The sequence below is a fragment of the Heptranchias perlo genome, chromosome 4 (assembly GCF_035084215.1).
Source record: "Heptranchias perlo isolate sHepPer1 chromosome 4, sHepPer1.hap1, whole genome shotgun sequence".
Taxonomy (NCBI): Eukaryota; Metazoa; Chordata; class Chondrichthyes; order Hexanchiformes; family Hexanchidae; genus Heptranchias; species Heptranchias perlo.
Window position 1 is genome coordinate 124,660,521 of NC_090328.1, and position 14,679 is coordinate 124,675,199.

The 14,679-nt window shown below is 41.7% G+C and overlaps 1 pseudogene; it reads right to left on the reverse strand.

Annotated features, from left to right (window-relative positions):
• Nucleotides 1–9,914: 9,914 nt before the first annotated feature.
• Nucleotides 9,915–10,224, reverse strand: LOC137320597 (large ribosomal subunit protein eL42-like; annotated as a pseudogene).
• Between the last annotated feature and the right edge of the window lie 4,455 nt (nt 10,225–14,679).

Below are 14,679 nucleotides of genomic sequence, written 5' to 3' on the forward strand. Positions count from 1 at the left end.
GCCCCTTTTATAGGCTCATGAATGACAGGAAAGATGTATGCTAACTTGAAATGTCAGTTCTGCAGCTCTCCAATAGTGTTGGAATTGAACCTAGCATGTCTCTGCAATTTCCATTTAAATCAGGGTCATATGATGTCTCTCCTGCCTACAACCAGCTTTCCTGTCATAGGTCAGGAGTAAGGTTTGCCCATGAAAACACAGCATGGGGTCATCAGAGGAGCCTTGCAAATTGTTGCTTCAGTTTGAATGTGGAGATGCCGGTGATGGACTGGGGTGGACTAATGTAAGGAATCTTACAACACCAGATTCCTTACTTCAGTTTGAAGTTACTGGGGTTGTTACATAGAATTACATCGAATTTTACAGCACAGAAACAGACTATTCGGCCGAAGCTATGCCAGTGCTTATGTTCCACGTGAGCCTCCTCCCGCCTTATTTCATCTCATCCTATCAAAATAGCCTTCTATTCTTTTCTCCCTCATATACTTATCTAGCTTCTTCTTACATGCATCTATGCTATTCGCCTCAGCCACTCCATGTGGTAGCTAGTTCCACATTCTCACCACTCTCTGAGTAAAGATGTTTCTCCTAAATTCCTTATTGGATTTATTAGTGACTTTCTTATATTTATGATCCCTAGTTTTGGACTCCCCAGTTTGGAAATATTCTGTTATAATACTTTTCGCTGTAAGAATTAATGCTTTAAATGAAATTTACTGGGATTGAGAGGGGAACAGTTCTTTGATCGTTCCAGGGGCTGTTATTTTTGACAGCCCTCTTCAACAGCCTCAGGCCTTGCGGAACAATACTTTCTCTATTGTGTGGATGAGCACCCAATAGCAGGGCACCACACACATCTAGTGCACTCCCACCCTTTGCGGATGAAGCTGCCTCGGATATCCAAGGGCATGGAGTGCCCTTCTCTCCCTCAGTGATGCACAATTCCATGTGATCTGCCAGCTGTGGTCATGGGCACTGTCTGCCCAGAAGAATCACCCCTGTAGAGTAGAATGTCATCAGCATACATATGAAAGCTGACTGCATGCTCATGGATGTATCAGTGGCGGGCAGCTTATGATAAATAGGAGGGGCCAAAAGTGGGGCCTTGGGGATGCCAGAGCTATGAAGGAGAAGCTTTTGGATAAGACGTATTGACTACGGTGGTTCAGGTGGGAATTAACCATAATAGGGTGATTGCCATGGAGGTGGGCCACCAGAGGAGAGGCAGTGGAGGAGGATGGGTGATTGATCATGTCAAAAGGAGCAAAGAAGTTCGGGAGTATGAAAGCCTTAGAGAGTGTGAGGAAAGATAGCAATGAATGGTTGCAGCATCGTAGGAAATCGCTGGCCATTGCGATCTTGGTGCTGTGGATGGGACAGAACACAGACTGCAGGAATTTAAACAGGGGAATGGTTGTTGAGGTGGATGTGGAATTAGATGGTGATAACACATTCAAGGCCTTAGAAAGGAATGGTAGTTTAGAGGGATCAGAAGGGGTTGAGAGTGGATATTTTAAGGAGGGTGTAATGAATGTGATTATGAAGACGGGAAAAATGCCTGGGGAAAGGGATTGATTGATATTGGCAAACACTGGGGCAAGGAAAGGTTGTTGAATGGTCAGCAGCTGCATCAGAAGGAGATGATGGGTCTCACGAGGATTGAGGAGGGAATCCGAAGAAAAATTGACAAGTGCTGCGGGATGAGGGTTCTGAGACTTTGGAGATAGTGGGGAAAGCATAGTTAAGCAAGTGGGAAGCCTCATTTTTCAATGAAGTCCACAAGCTTCTCACAGTTGGTGTCAGGAATGAGGATAGAGGGACTGGGAGATGGAGTCCGAAGATTAGTGGTCAGTGGTTAATGATGAAAGAAAAGAAATGAAGGTTATCTTCGCCCTCCAGGACGATCCTGGACCAAAAAGAGAATTTGGCCACAGTTAGGAGGAGGTGATAATGTTTAGATTGATGAAATCAGATACTGCAGTGGATAACCAGGCCAGTCAGTTGCTAGATGTGCTTAAACATGTGGCCCTCACAATGAGGTCACAAAGGTGAACTATGCCAGTACCATAAAGTCTACCTTTCTGTGTTAATACTGTACCGGGACTGCGTTATCGTATCTGTGTCTTTCCTAACATGCTGGAACCGGCAATCTTTTCCGATAATGCTCCTGTGAAGTGTCTTGGGACGTTTTACTATGTTAAAGGCGCTATATAAATGCAAGTTGTTGTTGTTATCTGAGCATGAGGTCCAGCTTTCTTTTTGATATTTAACCTCACTTATTCACTGGTGGGTGTTCTGTTTACTGTACTGGGACCATATTCTCGTGTCTTTGCTTTGCTTATCATTCTGGAACTGGCAATCATCGATGAGAGCAGTGTTCGAGCGCGCTGCTTTTATGCCGCTCGCAAAACGCTGAGAACACAGCACAACAGCATTCAGGAGGAAACCTGGACTTGCCGCATCTCTATCAGCTTTTGATTGACAGTCTGATGAGGGTGAGATACATGTCACTGAAGTGGCTCAGCTTTGTTCACAGCTGAAATGAAAATACTAATGACCACAAGTTTAATATCTCATTGCTGCTGACACGGTGGGAGCTGAGTGTTTATTTATATATAGGAGAGAGGCACATGCATATATGTTTGAATTTAGATAGATGTGTAAGTGGGTAATATAATATAGATAGGTAAAGATATATTTATCAAAAAAGCAATCAGTGAGTTACAATGCAGCAGTATTAATGTTATTTTCGACTTTATCCATTTTGCAGTAATGCATCCGTTAGAAATTGTTGTCTTTCTGTGTTTCCTGCATTCTGGAAGTCAATTAAGCAGAAAATGACCCTTAAGACATATGGTAACGGAAAGAGACCAAGCAAGGCCTTTATAATTCATCATGCTTATGACAGTAATTGATGTTGATGGCAAGGGCCATGCTGAAAGCTATGACATTAATGTGTAATGGGAATTGCTCTGTTCAAGTATTCAAAGCATTTTTCCTCTCTTTTTAAAGCTAAAATCTATCATTTGCTTAACAGTTGTTAGCTCATCTCATATCTTGGTTCATGCTCTCTAATTGTAGATTCCTCTAAAGTGTTTGATTGACATCCAGGGTAAATATAAGATGATTTATTTCTTGTTATCTTATAGTATTATTTTACTGAACAAAGGCCTCGCAAAAGGAAAATGTAATGTGATTTCAAAAATGGTATCGTTAAAATCTATCTAACTGCTTTCAACATACTTACAGTACAAAAGGGCCGTGAAATTACTATAAATTTGAGTCAGAGTGGAAAGGAAAAAATGTACAAAGTGAGTTGAAGTAAGGCAAGAACCTTTGTTACGCAATATAGATGCCCAGTAAGAATGTGGAATAGATTTGTGCTGTCTCAGTTACGTGGGTATTTGTCTCAATGGCTGGATCTGAAATTCATGCTGACTTTTCAGCCTCAAAAAATGAGATCAAAATTAAATTTAGGAACCATCATGGGCTAAAATAGAAAAGCTGGGAATTATCCTTGAGGCTGTTCCTGCTCCCTTGCCATCAAGTGGGTGTGTAAAGGGGATTCTGCCGGACTTCTGTCAAATTTCCACTGAACTTCCGCCAAAGTTATGGAGGTGGAGTGGGAGGAACCCCGAGGGAATTCCCAGTGGAAGTGTTTGAACAGAGAGCTGCGTAACTAGAACTTTGTGAGTTCTGATGAAAGGTCATTGCCCTGAAACGTTGACTCTGTTTCTCTCTCCACAGATGCTGCCTGACCTGCTGAGTGTTTTCCAGCACTTTTTAAAAACATTATCTTACATGACTAGTATATCTCCCATGGCATTGCTCGCAAGGCAGTTTGGGACAACACAAGTAAGGGAGTAGAGGATTTTCAAACTGATAGCTGTTCCCTTCTAGAAAGAAGCAGCTCACAACATTTACTAGAGGTGATCCTTTTTCTTAAAACTACTGGTTTCATGATTTCATCAGGTCTGGGGTAGGTGGAGAGAGCTGAATGGTGAAGTGCGATGGAACCTTAAGAAGCTCATTATTTCACACTAGCCCTCGGGACCATGTTCTCTGTCACCCCATTCATTCTCTCTCCTCCTGTCATTTAATCACAGCAGTGATCTCCTCCACTCACCATCCGTCCCTGTCCATTCTTTTGGTGATGATTCCTCTTCACATTCATCAACTTCACATCGCACTCACACATTTTTCACAGCCTCAACTCCTCTCACAGTGCACTGGTTGTTTCTTTGAAATTTTTCAAACGCGTCTTTCCTTGATGTCTTTTGCAACGCCAGCCAGCAGCCAACACTTCTTCCTCTTGATGTCTCCAACTTTACTCCTTCTTCATCTATTGATATTCTTGGCCTCACTATGACCTCTGACCTCAAATGGAGCTCTCACATCTCCTCTATTGCTAAAGCTATCTCCAAGAATATAGCTTTCTTCTTTCATGTCAGACACTGCCGTTCCCCTCAACAACAGTTAGCATTCTATAAAACTTGTGTCTGTCCTGATTACACTCACATACCTAGAGAGGCTCCTCTAACATCTCTCTTGCTCTAATAGACAGCCTTTAAGAAAAAGCTTATTTGATAGAGGATCCCTCTCTCACCTGCAGCGTTCATCTTATCTCTCTGCCGTAACCTTTGTTGTAACTCTCTATTTATTGAACTACTATTGTCATTATCCTCTGAGCTTCCTCCTCTTGTTCCTTCCAAGCTCTAAATATACCAGCAGACATGCTTTTCTTCCTCCCTGAATCCTCGCTGTTTCGAAATCAAGATTCATCACGCTCTTTACTATCCAATTCATTGGCCTAGAAATTAGTTGGCACCATGCCCGTTTCACAGGCATAAAACAGGCGCCTGAGCATCCAATATGGTGGGTGGCATGCGTGTGCCCAAACCGCGCCAGAAGTGCGCCGCCTGCCATATTGGATCGGCCTCCTCCAAAGGCGTCCAGTGCATGCGCCGGAAGTATTCAGATCGGTAATTAAATATTTAAATAAGGGTCCTACATTTCTTGTAGGACTCTTGTGAAATTGGGCTGTCCCAGCACCCCGACTCACCACATGATAGAATCAATCAGAAACTCATGGTGGTAACAGGCACTATATCAGTGCTATTTATAGGTTAGTTGCTGGTTCGACTTTTTAGGCTGCTGGTTAACTTTTTGTGCGTTTTTTTGCCTGTTTTACAACTGACTTCTGAGAAGATGTTTTTGCTGGTCCTGTGCTGTTTTTTGGCTGCTTTCCAAATACTTTTACGCCTGTCGTGGATGGTCTGGTAGGATTGCCTTTGCAGCTGGATGATGAGGTGCAACAGCTGGGACAAGATGGAGGAGGAGGGCACTGCGCAGGAGGCCATACCCACAGCGGGTCTTCGAGCAGCACTTCTCCCATTTCACTGAGGAGTGGGTGCCTTTGCCTCACAAGAAAGGCGGTCACCGAGCTATGTCACCTGCTGCAGCCACAACTCAAGCCTTGAACCAGGCCATGGACAGCACTGCCTGTGGCTGTCAAAGTCACTGTGGCCCTTAACTTTTATGCAACAGGCTCCTTCCAGGCTACAGCAGCTGACGTCGACGAAGACCTGGCACAAGTTGGAGCTGGACTGCTCCATGCTCTGAGCCATTGTGCACAAACTTACTGGCAGGCTGTCCAGTACACCTGGCATTTCCTGGGGTATGCCCATCAGCCTCCGTCAGTAGCCTGGGCCCTCGAAGTCAGTATCTGAGTCCTCTGCAGGGTTTATACGTGATCTCGCCCTCCGGAAAGCTGGCACCTGTGGTTTCCAATCTTCTTGCACTCTTGTGACAGCTGATTCACCACATGAAGACCCCTCTCCTTGAGCCTAGGCTGTAAAGTATACATAGTGCCAGTCTCTGAGATAATGCTTGCTAGGGTCGAATTGAGTGATGGTGCATCTTAAGGAAGGCTGGCCTCCTCTTCCTGAAGGGGCAGAGGCACCTCCACATTTTCAGCACCCGAAATAAAAGAGAGGGGCAAGGGTTAGCTTTTAGTGTCAAGGGAAAGCACAGAAAAAAAGTGGCCGGTGAAAGTAGCTGCAGTTTGCCATGCAGAGTGTGTAAGATGAGCTAGAAGTAGGAAGAGAAGAAGAGGATGAAGGTGTGAAGAAACCTCTATGCGACATCTCCTTCAGCATTGCCACTCACCACGGCCATGACTCTCCCCCTCCCCGTGATGGCCAGCATGTTTACTTTCACAGAGGAGAGGGTGTGCGGGCGAGCTTGGTCTCCTCTAGTGACAGCCTCCTGGCATTAGTTGTGCTCGATCTTCTCCTGCAAGAAAGGAGTGTGTTAGTGACATCCTTTTGAGTTGTTCAGAGAAAATGCCTGTCATGATCGAATAGCTGGTATGCAGAGTTTAAAATGTGCGGTGTGGGTAAGTGTAGGTTGTAATAGTGTTGAGTATGTGAGTATGAGGTGTAAGAAAGTGGAGTGAAGTATGATGCAGTGATTGTAAGTGTGTGAAGGGAAGTGGGGGAGGGGAGTACTGTGAGTAGTGAGGCTGGAGGCAGTGGAGGTGTGAGTAGAGAGTAGGAGAGAAGTATTCTTACCTTGCCAACATTGGTAAGGTCATGAACTTCTTTCGGCATTGCAGCCATGTCCTGGAAGCTATGAACGTGGCATTGATCTCCTCAGCGACGTCTTCCCATTGGTGGCGGAGGTGTTGTCTGGAGGGTTTTTTGCCACTTGTGGGGAGCAGGATATCGCTCCTCCTGTCGACTGCTTGGACCGTGGCCTCCATCACAGCAAACCCAATGCCTTATCTGGACTTCTTCCAGCCATTTTCAAATTTCCCTGATGCCCTGCAGTCAGGTTGCACCTCCCCTATAAGATGTTTTTTATTTCTTAATTGTTGCTGGCTGACTTTAAGTGGCATCAGTGAAGCTCGATTTCCCCCCCTTTCCCTTCCCCCAAACAGATGTGCATCCAATGAATAGCATGGGTAGCGTTGGCTTCACACCTGGATCATTATAATGAGGTCCCAGCAACAATTTCATGTGGACCCTGGGACCACATAAACAGGCATGTGCACCACACGCCCCGTTCACAGCACTCCTGTTTTCGAGCGCGATCGAAGTATTTGGGCCAATTAGTTCTCTGGACCACAAAAGTCCTTGCCTCCCTCAGTCTTCCACTCCTGGTACAATCTCCATTCTTTTAAAACCCCTAATTGGCATCTTCTATCTCCTCCTTGATTTAATTTATCCTCCCTCTTGCTCTTTTCAATTTTATGGCGCCCTGCGTTATTGGCTGTACACGTATGAGGGGCAGGTGAAGGTTGTTGAACACAGATGCCCTATGGAATCTAGGTCTCTCAAAATGGATTTACCCAATGGATGTACGAATTTCTCCAGTGATTCAACGGCTTTGCCCAGTGAGTAGCTGGGACATACTGACCAAAAAGATCTGAGTTCATTGCTCTGGTCTGTACTGAGCTAATTGATCTCAGCTGGGGCAGTGGTAAGGTCACTACGGTGTGAGTTCAAGTCATGATCCAGAGACTTGAGCACAAAATCTAGGCTGACACTCCCGGTGCAGCATTGAGAGAGTGCTGCACTGTCGGAGATGCCGTCTTTCAGATGAGACGTTAAACCTTAGGTGGACATACATAATCCCACAGCACCATTTTGAAGAAGAGCAGAGGAGTTCTCCCCAGTGTCCTGGCCAATATTTATCCCTCAAACAACGTTACCAAATGCAGATTATCTGGTCATCATCACATTGCTGTTTGTGACACCATGCTGTGTGGAAATAGGCTGCTGTGTTTCCTATATTACGACAGTAACAGTACTTCATTGGCTGTAAAGTGCTTTGGGATGCGCTGAGGTCATGAAAGGTGCTACATAAATGCAAGCCTTTCTTTTTTTCAAATTCGGAAGGGGAAAATTAGTCAAGGTTCCCACGCATGATTGCTCTGAGGGAGCTCAGAGGGATAAAACTGATGAGGACAAACAACCACTGATGTGCTATCAGGTCTTTATTACAATTGGAATATTTGGGATATTTTGCTGCCTCTTGCACAATAATCTTTACTTCTCTCATAGAGCTTGGCATTCCCTTTAAAAATAAAGCTCTTGTCTTGTGTCATAACTGATAAAATATTCAGGAGTGCCAAACGCTTTTTACATATTTTATAACAGAAATTCATACCAGCATATTTTTAGCAGTTGACGAATAACACCATTAAATAGATATTTCTTTACTCTTTAGTATCAACATGCAGCTTCTTTCACTTATTGGAAACCATATTATGTCAGATCTGGTGCACTGTACTGTTATACTGTGGATTAGAAATGACTGTAATTTAAAATAGTATAGCCCCAGGGATGCAATTCATAAGAAAATCTAGTCAAGCAAACGATTTCAGAAGTGCAGAAAGTAATTTTCTAAAGCTGGGTATGTTTTCTCTATCTTAAAGTTGGCTCATAAATATATTGGTTAATATAAAGATAGATTAACATTAAGTACAACATTCATTATTCCCATTTGAAACTTCACTGTTTGATCAAATCTGTACCCTGGTTGTGTATTGTCAGATCTCTTACGAGAGTAACCATGCTCTTGAACTGAAGATTTATTCCTTGCACTGAAGCTGCTTTCATTTCTAATGTATTCTGTTATTTTGGGAAGAGTTTGCTTTCTAGACTCAAATTTTCTACAAATGCCAACTTATGGGGCTCTTGGCTGTTGAGAAACTATCAAGCCCCATGTTCCCTTTGCTACGCTGGAGTTTTAAAAAAATTGCTAATGGGCAGCGATTGTCACCACATTCAATTGATTGTCCTCGGGTCTGGTTGAAGGTCAAATGGGCAAAAAGCTTTAAATTAAATATGCAACAATAAAACAATGGGCTGCTCATGCTATTTATCAATGAGGCAGTGATTGAGGTTGCCAAATTAAAATAATTACAGAGAATTTACAGTACAGAAACAGGCCCTTCGGCCCAACTAGTCTGTGCCGGTGTTTATGCTCCACACTAGCCTCCTCCCATCCGACTTCATCTAACTCTATCAGCATAACCTTCTATTCTTTTCTTCTTCATGTACTTATTTAGCTTCCCCTTAAATTCATCTTTGCTGTTTGCCTCAACTATTCCATGTGGTAGCAAGTTCCACATTCTAACCACTCTCTAGGTAAAGAAGTTTCACCTGCAATCCTTAATAGATTTATTGGTGACTATCTTATATTTATGGCCCCTAGTTTTGAACGCCCCGACAAGTGGAAACATCTTCTCTACAACTACACTATCAAACCCCTTCATAATTTTAAAGACCTCGATTACATCACCCCTCAGCCTTCTCTTTTCTAGAGAAAAAAGCCCCAGCCTGTTCAGTCTTTCCAGATTGTTATAACCTCTCAGCTCTGGTATCACCCTTGTAAATCTTATTTGCACCTTCTCCAGTGCCTCTATATTCTTTTTGTAATATGGAGACTAGGACTATGCACTGTATTCTAATTGTGGTTTAACCAAGGTTCTGTATAAGTTTAACATAACTTCCCTGCTTTTCAATTCTATTCTTATACAAATGAACCCAAGTGCTTTGTTTGCATTTTTTATGGCCTTATTAACCTGCCTCGCTACTTTTAATGACTTGTGAATCTGCACCCCACAATCCCTTTGCTCTTCTACCCCATTTAGACTCTTATTTTCCAAGGAGTATGTGACTGCCTCTTTGAGACGTTCATGTTTTCTTAATTTTGATATTTTTTTGAATGTGACTAAGATGCTAATTCATCTTCTCAAAAAACGCCAATCAAACAAAAAAAGGATATAACATTGTACCAGATGCTCAAAGTTGCAGAGTTCTGTTTGTACTTGAGCATAGGTTGTTTTAACATTTTAATCATTTTTATTATGACTCTGTATTCCAAAACAGCAATAAGAACGCAGCTTAGAACAGGATGACCTTGCCCTTTCCATTCTGGTCTCCTCCCAGCTCAAAGAGGTTGCATCTCTTGATGGCAAGCGTTCTTTTGGACCTAAAGTTGGTGTCCACGCACTCCAGCCACAGCACAATCTTCTTCGTGGTTTTAGTCTTCTTTTGGAATATGGGATTTGTCAGTCCACCATAACCACTCTGCTTTCTGCCATAGCACCTCTTACCCTTAGCGTACAAGGAGTCCTTTCCGCTCTTTTATACTGGGTGACTTTGCATGACGTGGTTTGCAGTATGTCTTTTGGGTCTCTGGTCTGTTGAGCATCTTCCTGATTCCATAAAGATTTATTGGAAATAAAAATAGTCATTCCTAAAAATGGATAATTCTTTTTTATTATTGGATTTGGTTTCATTTTTGGAGAGCGTGGGGGTTAAATTAAGTTTTTAATTAGGTGTTCCCAACAATGACCAAAAATAAAAGAAATGGATACATGCAGGTTGATATCACATCAGTGGTGATTTTATGAAGATATGAAAATGATGGGGAGGAAAAGACCAGCTGGTCCATCGAGCCTGGCCCACCCTCATGATGGCCGAAGCATCATGACTAGACACTTCCTACCCACCCCCCCCCAACCCCCCCCCCCCCACCTCCCACAGCAACCATGTAATCTCCTGGGAGAGGCAAGAAGACTGGAGAATAACCAAGGGCCAATAAAGATATAAATACTCTGGAAAATTCCTCTCCGGTCCCCATAGGTGATGGAAACCAGTTCAGGAGATCACATAGACCATGTGTTATCTGTAGAACCATTTTAAAAACAATCATGCTGGTGTGCAAGAACAAAAAAAATCAGAAAGAAGATATTTACTAATAAGCATCTAGTTTAGCACATAAGGTAGCATTTGTTACGTTGACATAGTCTGCCCAAATAATTCTCACAGGGTCACCTCTATGGGAATCAGAAGATAAATCTTCCAAAATGATCTTCGAAGATAGTCTTTGAAATGACCTTATAAAAAGAATAGGGTATTAGTAACACTCCCTGGATAAAAAATAATATAAATGGTTTTAACTGCTAAAGCCTTCCCCTAATTCTCCTGATAGAAGTCGTGGTTACCGAGAATAAAACCCTCCAGGAGGTATGCTTTAATAATTCAGATGTGTTTACTCATAAAAAGTAACGATTAACCTATTCAACACCAGATTAAGATCCCAGGGTGTTATCAGAGGCAAAGATGTAGATATATTCCTACAAGGAAAGAAATTGAATCCACTGCTGTAGAATACAACAGCTCAAGTTGTCACAGTGGAATTAGCACATTGAAAATCTACGAAAATGCATGATGGGTCTTTGCACCATTTAAGGCTTTAATCAAAAGCCTTGTTTATATTCACACAGTTGGTAAATTCTGTAATTAGAGGGTAATGAAGTGTAAGAAACAATTCTAATTGTTGCGCGCAGAGCCACAAACATGGTGACTGATAATAAATCCTAAAGGTCTGTGGCAGATTATGAAGGGACTAGTTGAGGATGAAGAGAGATTTCTGCTACAGTTGCAGTAGCACGTAATGGGAAAAAGTTTCTTCTTTTCAATGTCTGTTGATGGTAAGCACAAGTTGCAATGAATGCCTTTACAAATGTTTTCCAAATAGGGATCAAAGGAAATCTTCCCCACTGTTAGCTAGAGCACCACTGGAACACAGCTGCAGGAAGACGCGTCACAGACAACAATGCTGCCAAGAATTCAAGGGTCACTATCCTGACATCTTCCCTTTCATCCTTCAGAACAAAATTGTCATGACAGGAGTGGAAACCCATCATTATTTTGTGATTGTCTCAGATTTCCAAGTTTTAACAATGATTTTGATAATATAACAATAGCATACTCACTGAATTAAGAGTTACTTGGCATCTTCATTATCTTCAATCTGAATCTCCGAGGAATATTTGACAAGATCTGAATGGGCCTTGAAAGTTGTCAGTGATTTTGGAGGTAACAATCTTAGTCATGTGTTCAAAGATACCACACGTACCCTGAGTTTCTCACAGTTTCTCAAATATTCCTCGGAGATTCAGATTGAAGATAATGAAGATGCCAAGTAACTCTTAATTCAGTAAGTATGCTATCATTATATTATCAAAATCATTGTTAAGGTAAGTGTTAACTATTACTGCAGGTTGAAATGAAAAAATTAGAGGATTTGCTTTTCTAAATTTTAATGGCAAAACATCACTTGGCCCAAAGGCAGCCCACCTCTTGACATGCATATCTATAAAAGGATCTCGCCCACTTTGGGCAGGTGTCCTTGCCACCTGCTGAGTTAAGCAGGCACCTGAACTGGGCTGGGACCAGGGTCCTAGCGAAAAGGATAAATAAGACTGTTGAAAGGACTTCCAGCTAGTAAATGGGGGGAGAGTTTGCAACCTAAAGATAAGAAAAAGAAGGGGCCAGAGCAAAGGTCAGAGTGCAAACAGAGATAAGAAGAAGATATATACTCAGGAAACAGAAATGGTATAGGAAGCAATAATAAAGTACCTGATAAAAATGAACCAGGAGTAATTAAAAATAAGAGCATATTAATTAAAAATAAGAGCATATTAAATTGCTCATATAACAATGTACAAAGCATCAGCAACAATATGAGAGAATTGGAGCCAATAATTATAAATTAAGAAATAGGTATAATAGGGATAATGAAAATATGGCTGCAGACAGGACAGGATTGGCAGTTAAATATTGCAGCCTATAATGTATTTCGAAAACTTAGGGAAGGAAGATGAGACGGTGGGGTAGCTGTGTTAATCACAAATAACATAATGGAAATAGCAAGAAAGGACATAATTGACAGAGATATAAACAGAATCCACATGGATTGAGATAAAGGACAGGAAGGGATCGGTCACACTATTAGGGGTAATACTACGGACCACCAAATAGTGCAAAGGAAGTGGAGGCAGAAATATGAATGCAAATATATGAAATTAGTAAAAAAAAAGCACAGGATCGTAATCATGATGAATTTCCACTACCCCCAAGTAAACTGGCAGGGAAAGGGAGTGAAAGGGGAAAAGGGGTTGGAATTTTTACAGTGTCTGTAAAGATTGTTTTCTGATCGAATATGTAAGAAGCCCAACAAGGGAGGAAGCATAGCTAGACCTAGTAAAGGGAAATGAACCAGAGCAGACAAGAGAAGTAAGAGTGGGAGAACATCTAGGGAGTAGTGATCACAATATAATATAAGGTTTAAGAAAATGATTGAGAGAGATATAGATAGTACAAAGACCAAAGCAATAGATTGGGAAAAGCCAACTATGAGGGAATGAGGATGGAGTTAAGGAAGATAAGCTGGAGAAAAAAATTGACAGGCCAAGAGGCAGAAAAATAGTGGGTAATATGTAAAGGACGGTAGAAGAAGTCAAGAGAAATATATTCCACTAAAAGTAAGAACAATCTAGGGAATAATGAGATGCCTTGGACAAATAAAGAGGTGGGAATCATAGAATAGAATCATAGAAAGGTTACAGCATGGAAGGAGGCCATTCGGCCCATCGATTCCGCGCCGGCTCTATGCAAGAGCAGTCCAGCTAGTCCCACTCCCCCGCCCTATCCCCATAGCCCCGTAGGAATTAAATTCAATCTAAAGAAAAAGGCACTGGCAAAGTGCATAAACAATAAAGGAGAATATGACAAAATGGAATATGATGATCTTAAGAAAAAGGTAAGAAAGACAATGAGGAAAGCAAAGAGGAAATATGAAATGAAAATATCAAAGAAAAAAGGAATAGTCAAGTTTTCTATAGATGCATAAATAACAAAAGGAGCATTAAGATAGGGATTGGGCCATGAAGGGACAAGCAAGAGGAGTTGATACTAAAATGGCAGGGATACTGACTGGGCACTTTGCCTCAGTTTACACTGAAGAGGCTAACACAGAGGAAATCACAACAGTAGAAGAAGTCAAGATGGATATTACAACAGTTAAGACAGAAGTCAATGGAAATAAAAATCGGGAGAAACGTAAAAGAGGCTACTGACTCGCTATCATCCATTTTTACTCTATCGCAAAAAGTCAAGATCTACCACAAAGAGATACTGGACAAACTATCCAAACTTAAGAAGTTCAAGCTCCTGGACACAGATGCATTGTATCCAAGGTTATTCAAAGAAACTTGGGAGGAGATAGCAGAAGGACTGGTATCCATATATAAAAATTCAATAGAAAAAGGATTAGTTCCACAGGACTGGCGAACAGGAAATGTAATTCCTACCCTCAAAAGGGGAGGTAGAACTAGCCCAGAGAACTAAAGACCAGTTAGCAGAGCATCAGTGGTAGGAAAGATATTAGAATCTTTGCTGCAATATCAGATAACAAAGAATCCAAAGATGGAGAATTTAGTAAAAAATAGTCAGCCTGGATTACTAAAAAGAAGTCATATGTAACCAACCTTGTTAAATTCTTTGAAGAAGTAATGAAAAGAGTAGACTAGGAGAATGCATTGGATGAGGCATACATAGACTTTCAGAAGGCCTTTGATATTTTCTGTCCCCATGATTGATGAGAATATATTTGTTGTTTGAAGAAGTTGTTCAACAAAAATATTTTTATCTGGCTCAATTTAACATTGAAGAAATAATAAAACAATGTAAGTGGAGAAAATTGTTAAATCAAATCCGGTGCAATTTCTGCTGCTACTTTAAGGCAAGGGGACCTACTGACATTATCATGGGTAATTCAAGAACCTTGGAAGCAGTAGGGCCAGCCTAAAGGGACAGA